Source organism: Humulus lupulus, chromosome 1 (assembly GCF_963169125.1).
Source record: "Humulus lupulus chromosome 1, drHumLupu1.1, whole genome shotgun sequence".
NCBI lineage: Eukaryota > Viridiplantae > Streptophyta > Magnoliopsida > Rosales > Cannabaceae > Humulus > Humulus lupulus.
The window spans coordinates 53,191,038-53,199,642 of record NC_084793.1 but is presented as its reverse complement, the minus strand read 5'-3'; positions in this window follow the sequence as shown (position 1 = coordinate 53,199,642).

Sequence of the window (8,605 nt, the reverse complement as noted above, 5' to 3'; positions counted from 1 at the left end):
AAACAAAAATCTGATAACTGATCAGTTATTTTAAATTTGTTTAAAATAACAAATATTTTAATAGATAAGATATATTAAATATAGGATATCAGTTTTTCATAGAACGTAACTTTTCAGGGATAGAAAAATATCTAGGAATCTCTCTCAGAGAAAGAGAACAGTGACATAAACAAAAGTCATTGTTCTTCACAAAACCTAGGTCCAAAACTTTATCAGATCTCATGTGTTGAGAACATCTGATAAATAGTTTATTGCCTATTATTTGTATAGCGAGCCCACACTCGTTCTTTGTGTGCCTGAGAACATTTTGGAAGATCTTGGTGTGAGATCTCGAGGATTTAGCCATACGAAAAGATAGCAGCAAGGAAGGACCTGAGGTAATTTTTCTATTCATGTCATTGATTCAATATATATATATATATGCATGTGAACAAGTAGATCTATAAATCTTATGGGATTAATCTAACAGTTTGATTGTTGTTCTGCTACGTATAATCTCTGATTTGATCAATAAAAACCAACAGTTGGATGAACCGTCTGTAAACAATTTCCATGAGGGTGCTTGGATTTGACACTCAGGCTTGCTGGGCTCTTTAGTCTGCTCACCACCCGCGAGCTCTATGAATTCAGCGATGAAGTCAGCCAAGGCTTGTCCTTTTATCGCTGCTCACGGCAAGTAAGATATGTCGAACTGCCCTAGTTCGACTGCCCACTTTAGTAATCTTCCTGCAACCTCTGGCTTTTGCAGGACTTTGTCGAAGAGGCTGGTCGGTCAATACCGTAATTGGATGGGCTTGGAAGTAAGGCCCCAGCTTCCTAGAGGCCAAAACCAAACAATAGGTTAACTTTTCAATGGGGGGATACCTCAACTCTGCTCCGATCAACCTTTTGCTTACATAATAGACAGCCTTTTGCACACCTTCTTCTTCTCTTACTAGAACAACACTAGCAGTGTAGTCCGTGATTGCTAGGTAGATGAACAAAGTCTCCTTGTCGACCGGCTTTGACATGATGGGTGTGTTAGGAGTGTGTCCTAAAAGCATGTAAAGACATTTGTTTTTTCTAGGAATAAATAAATACAATGGTTTATTATTATTGTCATATTTAGATTGTTAAATTATTGTTTGAATAATTTTGTAAATATCAGAAAAATTCCATATTCATTATTGAGGATGTGATCTTGTATTAGTACGAGAGAATTAAGATCGCATGAATGAATAAAAATAGTCAACAACAACAAATTAAAGTTATGAAATTCTTTAATTGGAGTTGTAAGTACGGTTTACTGAGTATTATAATGATACAAATAATCTAGATTCGGATTATTGATGTGGTAAGACATCTCGGTAAAGGTGTTTTATATAATATGATTATATATGACATGGACCGATATGAATTAAAGTCTTTATCCAAAAACCATTTAACAATAAATACTTGTAATTCATATCATAACTGATGATCATTTATAGATCAACCTAAATCCTGAGTGTTCATGAACTCCTGTTCATGTTTATTAAATCTTTTGATTCATTCATTAAGGTCTCTTCAAAGAATGAGGCTAATGACTTTTGTTTTGGAGATTTAATATCATGGATGGCTGGGAACATGTATCAACAATACTGAATCTAATCTTTCTTAACGGATCATATATTAGTTCCCTTAAGGGTTAATTCTGGAACTGAATAATTTTGAGCTCAAATCTATAATTAGATTATAGATTAATTATTCACTAGTGAATTAATGGTACTTAAGGAATAAGAAGTAAATTAGAAAGGTTAAATGGTAATTCTCCCATTCTAATTTATGAACTAATTAATTAGAGGGTTGAACTATTGTAAGATGGTTATATCAATGGACGACTTAAGAAAAAGATTTCTGTAAAAGTATATCTATGACATAAAGAGTGCAATTCTGAATTTATAGTCGAGTAATATCAGAATTAATAAATTAACTATTATAATTAAAGAGTTTAATTATTTAGTTTCAATTTATTGGAGCTTAATGTTATAGGTCCATGGTCCAAAAAATGGCTCAAACAATCACTGTCAAAGGCAAATACAAAAAATGGGCAAAAATGACTTATGTGATAAGTAAAAATATTTTTCTATATATCAAACATAATTATTGTTTAATTATGTGTAATTAATTAATTAAGAATTAATTAATTATTTGATTTAACAAAAATATAATTAATTTTGAATTAATTTATTTTTGAGATTTTTGGTATTTAAATAATAATAAAAATTGGAAAAAATCACATGCCATCACAGGCATGTGGTACACGTGTGGCACAGTGCACAGGCATTGTGCTACACGCATAAGAGATGGACTTAGTCTCTTGATTCAAAAATTTTAGTTATTTAAATATTAAATAAATAATGAGATATTTTAATATGATTAAAATATTATTATTTAAACAAAAATCTGATAACTGATCAATTATTTTGAATTTGTTTAAAATAACAAATATTTTAATATATTGGATATTATTAAATATGGGATATCAGTTTTCACAGAACGAAAATTTTTCAGGGATAGAAAAATATCTAGGATTCTCTCAGAGAAAAGAGAACAGTGACAAAAACAAATGTCATTGTTCTTCACAAAACCTAGGTCCAAACTTTATCAGATCTCATGTGTTGAGAACATCTGATAAATAGTTATTGCTTATTATTTGTATAGCGAGCCCACACTCGTTCTTTGTGTGCCTGAGAACATTTTGGAAGATCTTGGTGTGAGATCTCAAGGATTCAGCCATACGAAAAGATAGCAGCAAGGAAGGACCTGAGGTAATTTTTCTATTCTTGTCCTTAATTCAATATATATATGAGTGTGAAGAAGTAGATCTAGAAATCTTATGGGATTAATCTAACTATTTGATTGTTGTTCCGCTGCGCATAATCTCTGATTTGATCAATAAAAACCAACAGGGTGGTTGCACCATATGCGTTTTTAGTGCTTGAAAGGCCTATTCGCACTCATCTTTCCATTCAAATTTCTTATTGCCTTTGAGTAGATTGAAAAATGGGACGCACTTGTCCGTCGATTTCAAAATGAATCTACTGAGAGCAGCAATTCTCCCGGTCAGGCTTTGGACATCCTTAATCTTTACTGGTGACTTCATCTTGATCAGGACTTTTATTTTCTCGGGATTAGCTTCAATTCCTCTTGAGTTAACTATAAATCCCAAGAAATTCCCTGATCCTACTCCGAAGGAGCATTTAAGGGGATTTAACTTCATCCTATATTTATTCAGGATGTTGAAGCATTCCTACAAATCCCTTACATGCCCTTCTGCTTTCTTCGACTTAACCAGCATGTCGTCGACGTAAACCTCCATGTTTGTGCCGATCAGCTCCTTAAACATGTGGTTGACGAGTCTCTGGTAAGTCGCACCAGCGTTTTTCAAACCAAAGGGTATCACCTTGTAACAGTAGAGCCCTGTATCAGTTCGAAAGCTAGTGTGATCCTCATCAGGGGAATGTATACTGATTTGATTATACCTGGAGTATGCATCCATGAATGAGAGGATCTCATGCCCTGCAGTGGCATCGACCAGCTGGTTGATCCTCGGGAGTGGTAAACAGTCTTTGGGGCAGGCTTTATTTAGGTCTGTAAAATCTACACACGTACACCACTTGCCATTCGTCTTGGGCACTAGTACGGGATTAGAGACCCACGATGGATGAAACGCCACCCTGATGAACCCATTCTCCTTCAGCTTCTCAATTTCCTCCTTCAAGGCCTTTGATCTATCTTTGTCGAGCAACCTTCTTTTTTGTTGCACTGGTGGAAAGCTTTTGTCGATGTTCAGGACATGGCTGATGACTGCAGGATCTATCCCGACCATGTCTTTGTGCGACCAGGCAAAGACATCCTGGTTCCTCCTTAAGAACTCCACCAGTGCTTGTTTTGTTGTTGTCTCAAAGTGTTTACCGACTTTCACAACTCTGGTCGAATTTTCCACATCGAGTTGGACATCTTCAAGGTCCTCGATGGGTCCCACTTCTTCTTCAAAATCCCCAAAGTGAGGATTTAAGTCTCTATCCTCACTTTGGGCAACACCCTATTTGGTGAGATTATCATTTGAGCAGGCTTGAACATCAATTTCCATTTGCAACTCATTTCCAGTGGCATTTCTCGATACACCCTTCTTTGCCTTGGTGATCGATGCGTTTTAGCACTCCCTCGCTTCCCTCTGGTTTCCCAACACGCATCCTACCCCTGCGTCCATTGGGAATTTCATTGCGAGGTGCCATATAGAAGTGACGGCTCGCAGGTCGACCAGAATTGGTCTCCCTATCACAGCGTTGTACGCTGAAGGATAATCAACTACTATAAAAGTAGTGAGTAATGTCCTGTTAGCAGGTGCAGTGCCTGTTGTGACTGGGAGTCTAATCGACCTTACTGGGGTGAGCCCTCTCCGAAAAAACCATAAATGGTTTGGTTGCATGGCTCCAGGTCTTTCACGGAAAACTTCATCCTTTCCAGCGAGGACTTATATAGGATGTTGACCAAACTTCCTGTATCGACCAACACCCTTTTCACCATCATGTTCGCGATCTGTACGTCCACGACCAGCGGATCGGAGTGTGGGAATCACACGTGCTGGGCGTCGTCGTCAGAGAAGGTGATCAGTTCCTCCTCTGTTTGAGCCTTTTTTGGTGCTCGATCCTCGGCACTCATCATCTCGATGTCCTGGTCGTGGCGTAGGGTTCGAGCATATTGTTCCCTCGCTTTCCCACTATCTCCTGCAAGATGTGGGCCTCCGCAGATGGTGAGTAGGGTACCTGCCACGAGAGCTGGCTGTAAAGGTGGCGAGTGTTGGCGTGCAGGTGCCGACTCGTTGCCACCTTGAGCCTCTCGCTGAGAACCTCCCGCGGTTCGTACATATCTTCTTAAATGGCCCTGTCTTATCAGGAACTCAATTTCGTCCTTCAACTGGTTACACTCATTAGTGTCGTGCCCGTAGTCGTTATGAAAATGACAGAACTTTATTGAATCTCTCTTGGAGATATCTTTTCTTATGGGTGCGGGTTGTTTGTATGGCACACTCGAGTTGGTCGCCTGGTAGACCTCGGCTCGGCTTTCAACAAGGGCAATGTAATTGGTGAATCTCGGTTCATACCGATTACCTTTGGGGCACTTACTCTCGGAGGACGAGGGTTCGTTGCTCGCCCGCTTTCCACCATTCTTACCCTTGCCATTCCCATTGCCTTTGTCGTTGCCATTGGGCTTCGACCCGTTGGCGGCTTTGGCGGGTTCTTCCTTGGTCCCCTTGTATTTTGCTGGCGATTTCCCTTCATTGGTAATCACGTCCTCGAGCTTGATGTAACGATCAGCTCGATCTAAAAACTCCTGGGTACTTTTAACCCCATGCTTTCTGAGGCAACTCCAGAGGGGAGAATGACGCCAAACCCTAGCAGTTAGGGCCATCATCTTGCCTTCATCACCCACAGTCTTGGCTCCAGCTCTAGCTCCAGCTCGCATGAAGCGCTGAACGTATTCCTTCAAGGGCTCTCCCTCTTTCTGGCATATCTCGACTAGTTGGTTCGCCTCAGTGGGGTGCACTCGACCCGCATAGAACTGTCCGTAAAACTCCTTCACGAACATCTCCCAGAATACTATACTTGCAGGAGGGAACTTAAAGAACCACTCTTGAGCGGCATCAGAAAGTGTCGCTGGGAAGATCCTGCAGCGAGCATCTTCAGAGACTTTCTGAATGTCCATTTGTATCTCAAACTTGTTGACATGAGATACTGGGTCTCCATACCCGTCGAAATTTGGCAGTGTCAGCATCTTGAACTTACTGGGGGTTTCTGCCACAGCAATCCTCTGTACGAAAGGGGTGCATCTCCTCCGATCGTACTCAATGTGTGATGTCCGCCCCCCGACCAGTTGCTGCACAGCCTGGTTCAGGGCATCGATTTGAGCCTGAACGACTTCTGGGATTGCTAGTGTCGGGGGAATGTACTCATTGTGCCTTTCTCGGCGGTCGTTGAGTACATCCCTCAAATCATCGTCTCTTCGCCGCTGCTCGCTGGCTCTGAGCCGACTAAAGATGTTATTTTGACTGGGCTGCCCCTCAGCGTTATGACCTGCTGGTCGGTCTTCTCTAGGTGGGGGGCTCCTGCCTCCACCTCTCTCTTCATTCCTCCGACCAGCACTTCCTCTGCCTGAGCCGGCTTCATTGTAGTCGTGGCCATCTCTGAACCGTGGCTGGCTATGGTGCGACCGACTATTCCCTCTATTGCCTCCTTGGGCTGGCATTTCCCAAGCGTTAGGGGGAGGCCTGCGCTGGTCGATGGGTCCCCGTGCATTGTCATACCGTGGGGGGCCCCTGACCGCAAAGCCTGTCTCTGAGTTCCTTTTGTTGGTAGAAGGACGCTGCCCCCTGCTCGGTGGATACGACTCTTCATCCCCTGGGCATCTAGGGCTGCGGGGCTGTTGCCTGGCCCTATTCTGCCTCGGGCGCGGGGGATTGCCTCGACCAGCCTGAGACAGAGGCTGCGTCTTAGGATCCCTAGGTGGGACATCATCCTGAGGCATAGGTGGCTGCTCCGGCCTCTGAGGGCTTATTGGTTGGAGCGGAGGACTAGGATTGGGGCCCCTTTGAGGTGGCCCGTTTGGTGGCTGATCTGGCTGGGAGGCTGGCACAGCCTGGTTCCTAGTCAGCTGGATGGCTGCTTCAAGGGCTGCCATGGCATCCCTCTGCCGATGGTCCATCTCCGCCTACCGCTCGCTCAGCTCCTGGCGCTGACGCTCTATCTCCCTTTGCTGCGACGCCATTATCTCGGCAGCATTCTCTTGATTGGCTCTCAGATTAGCCAACTCATCTTGCAACACCCCCAAGTGTTGTCTTCAGGGTCTCAGAATCCATCTCCTCCTCATCAAACTCCAAATGAGGTTTGTCTTCAGCCACATTTGGGGGAGGAGGCTGGGATGGTGCAGCGGCAGCCTGTCCAGTCTTCTTGGTAGTTTTTGCCATTTTGTCAGGCTCTCAATGATAGCACCAGAATGTTGACCCTCGTTTTGGTCAACAACACGGAGTCAAGAAAATGACAGAAAAATAGTACAAAGCTTGAGAAAACAATCTAATGGAAAGTAAGGGACACAAAGAATTATAGTGGTTTGGCCCCAGTGATTGGTAATGACCTACGTCCACTTGATATTGAGCTTCAAAGGTGTGATAAAAAAACTAGGGTTCCTGAGTTTCACAGACCTTATGTGACAGTCAAAATCCCGTGATCCGTAAGGGGAAAGACCGGGTAAGCTGTGCAATCCCACACCGCCTGGGGAAGGTCAAGTGTAATGATTCTAAGACTGTGTAGGTATGAGACTACACAGTTGAAGAGGGCTTAAATGGATTGATGGGTACTACCTATATCAGGAAGGTGCATCTTCTTTTCGGTAGCCCATCACTTGAGAACTCCATGGTTAAGCGTGCTTGGCCTGGAGTAATCTAGGGATGGGTGACCTCCTGGGAAGTTTTCCCAGAAAGTGTGCGAGTGAGGACAAAGCACGCTGGAAAGACTTGTCTTGGTTTGTAGGGCTAGACGTCATTCCAGAAAGCAGCCATAGTGACGTGGGGCGTCACACCTTAGAAGGAGAAAACAATACAAACGATGGATAATAGTAATGTACTTCGGAAAAAGATCAAAAGATCCCCCCTTGAGCTATTTCTTGTATATTTATAGGCTCAAGGAGGGTTACATGAGTCAATTAGTCATATCTTTCCTTAATAAACGGATCTTCAGGTTATAATGAGGAGATATTCTCGGATATCATTACAATTGTACATATTTATTCATAAATAAACGGAGTATACGACTGTTGACGGTAAGAACTCGTCAACGATTGATGGTTAGAAAACTTTAATCTCTATACTATAGAAAGCTTTGAATTAGATAGGAAGAACTCTAATCAACAGAAGGAAACTCAGGTCACAATGAAAACCAGAAACATATATTTCTTAAGTCTCTTTCATACATTCAGTTTTCCAACCCCTTAGCCTGAGGGGTTGGAGCCTATTTATAGGGGGGGCTCTATTGGCCCCAGATACAAACAAGTCCCAGACCACAGGGACGTACACAGGTACTCTGATAGTGTAGTGGCTCAGGGCGTAGTGGTGTCTACCCTGATGGTGTCAGAGTCGTGGCCTAGGACATAGTACTGTCGGCTCTGGCGTATGGTCGGGGGTCTCCAAGTGGTACCACTACTCTTCGTACAGGTCCGTACCGCCACTACTCCTCAGACGCAGATCATAGGGTCGTGCCTCTGTTCTTTCCATAACCGTACGCCCCGTGTCAGCGCATGTGTTCCGTACTCGGTCGTCCTCATCGATCCCCGTTCAATGCTCCATGTTCGTTTGGCATATCAACAATGTTCCTCCAAGTGATCCCGTGCCTATGTCAAGGAGGCTTCAACCTACGCGTGTTCTGAGAAGTCAAGGCACCAGGGGTCGGGGCCAGCTTATGCCAGTTACATGGACACGAGGCTCGCAACATGGACCCCGCAACAAAGCCACACCCTCGCATAGCGAGGGTTCCTCGCGTATCGAGGCTGGCCCTCTTCCCTCGGGTGTAGGCATGGCTCGGGGTACGGG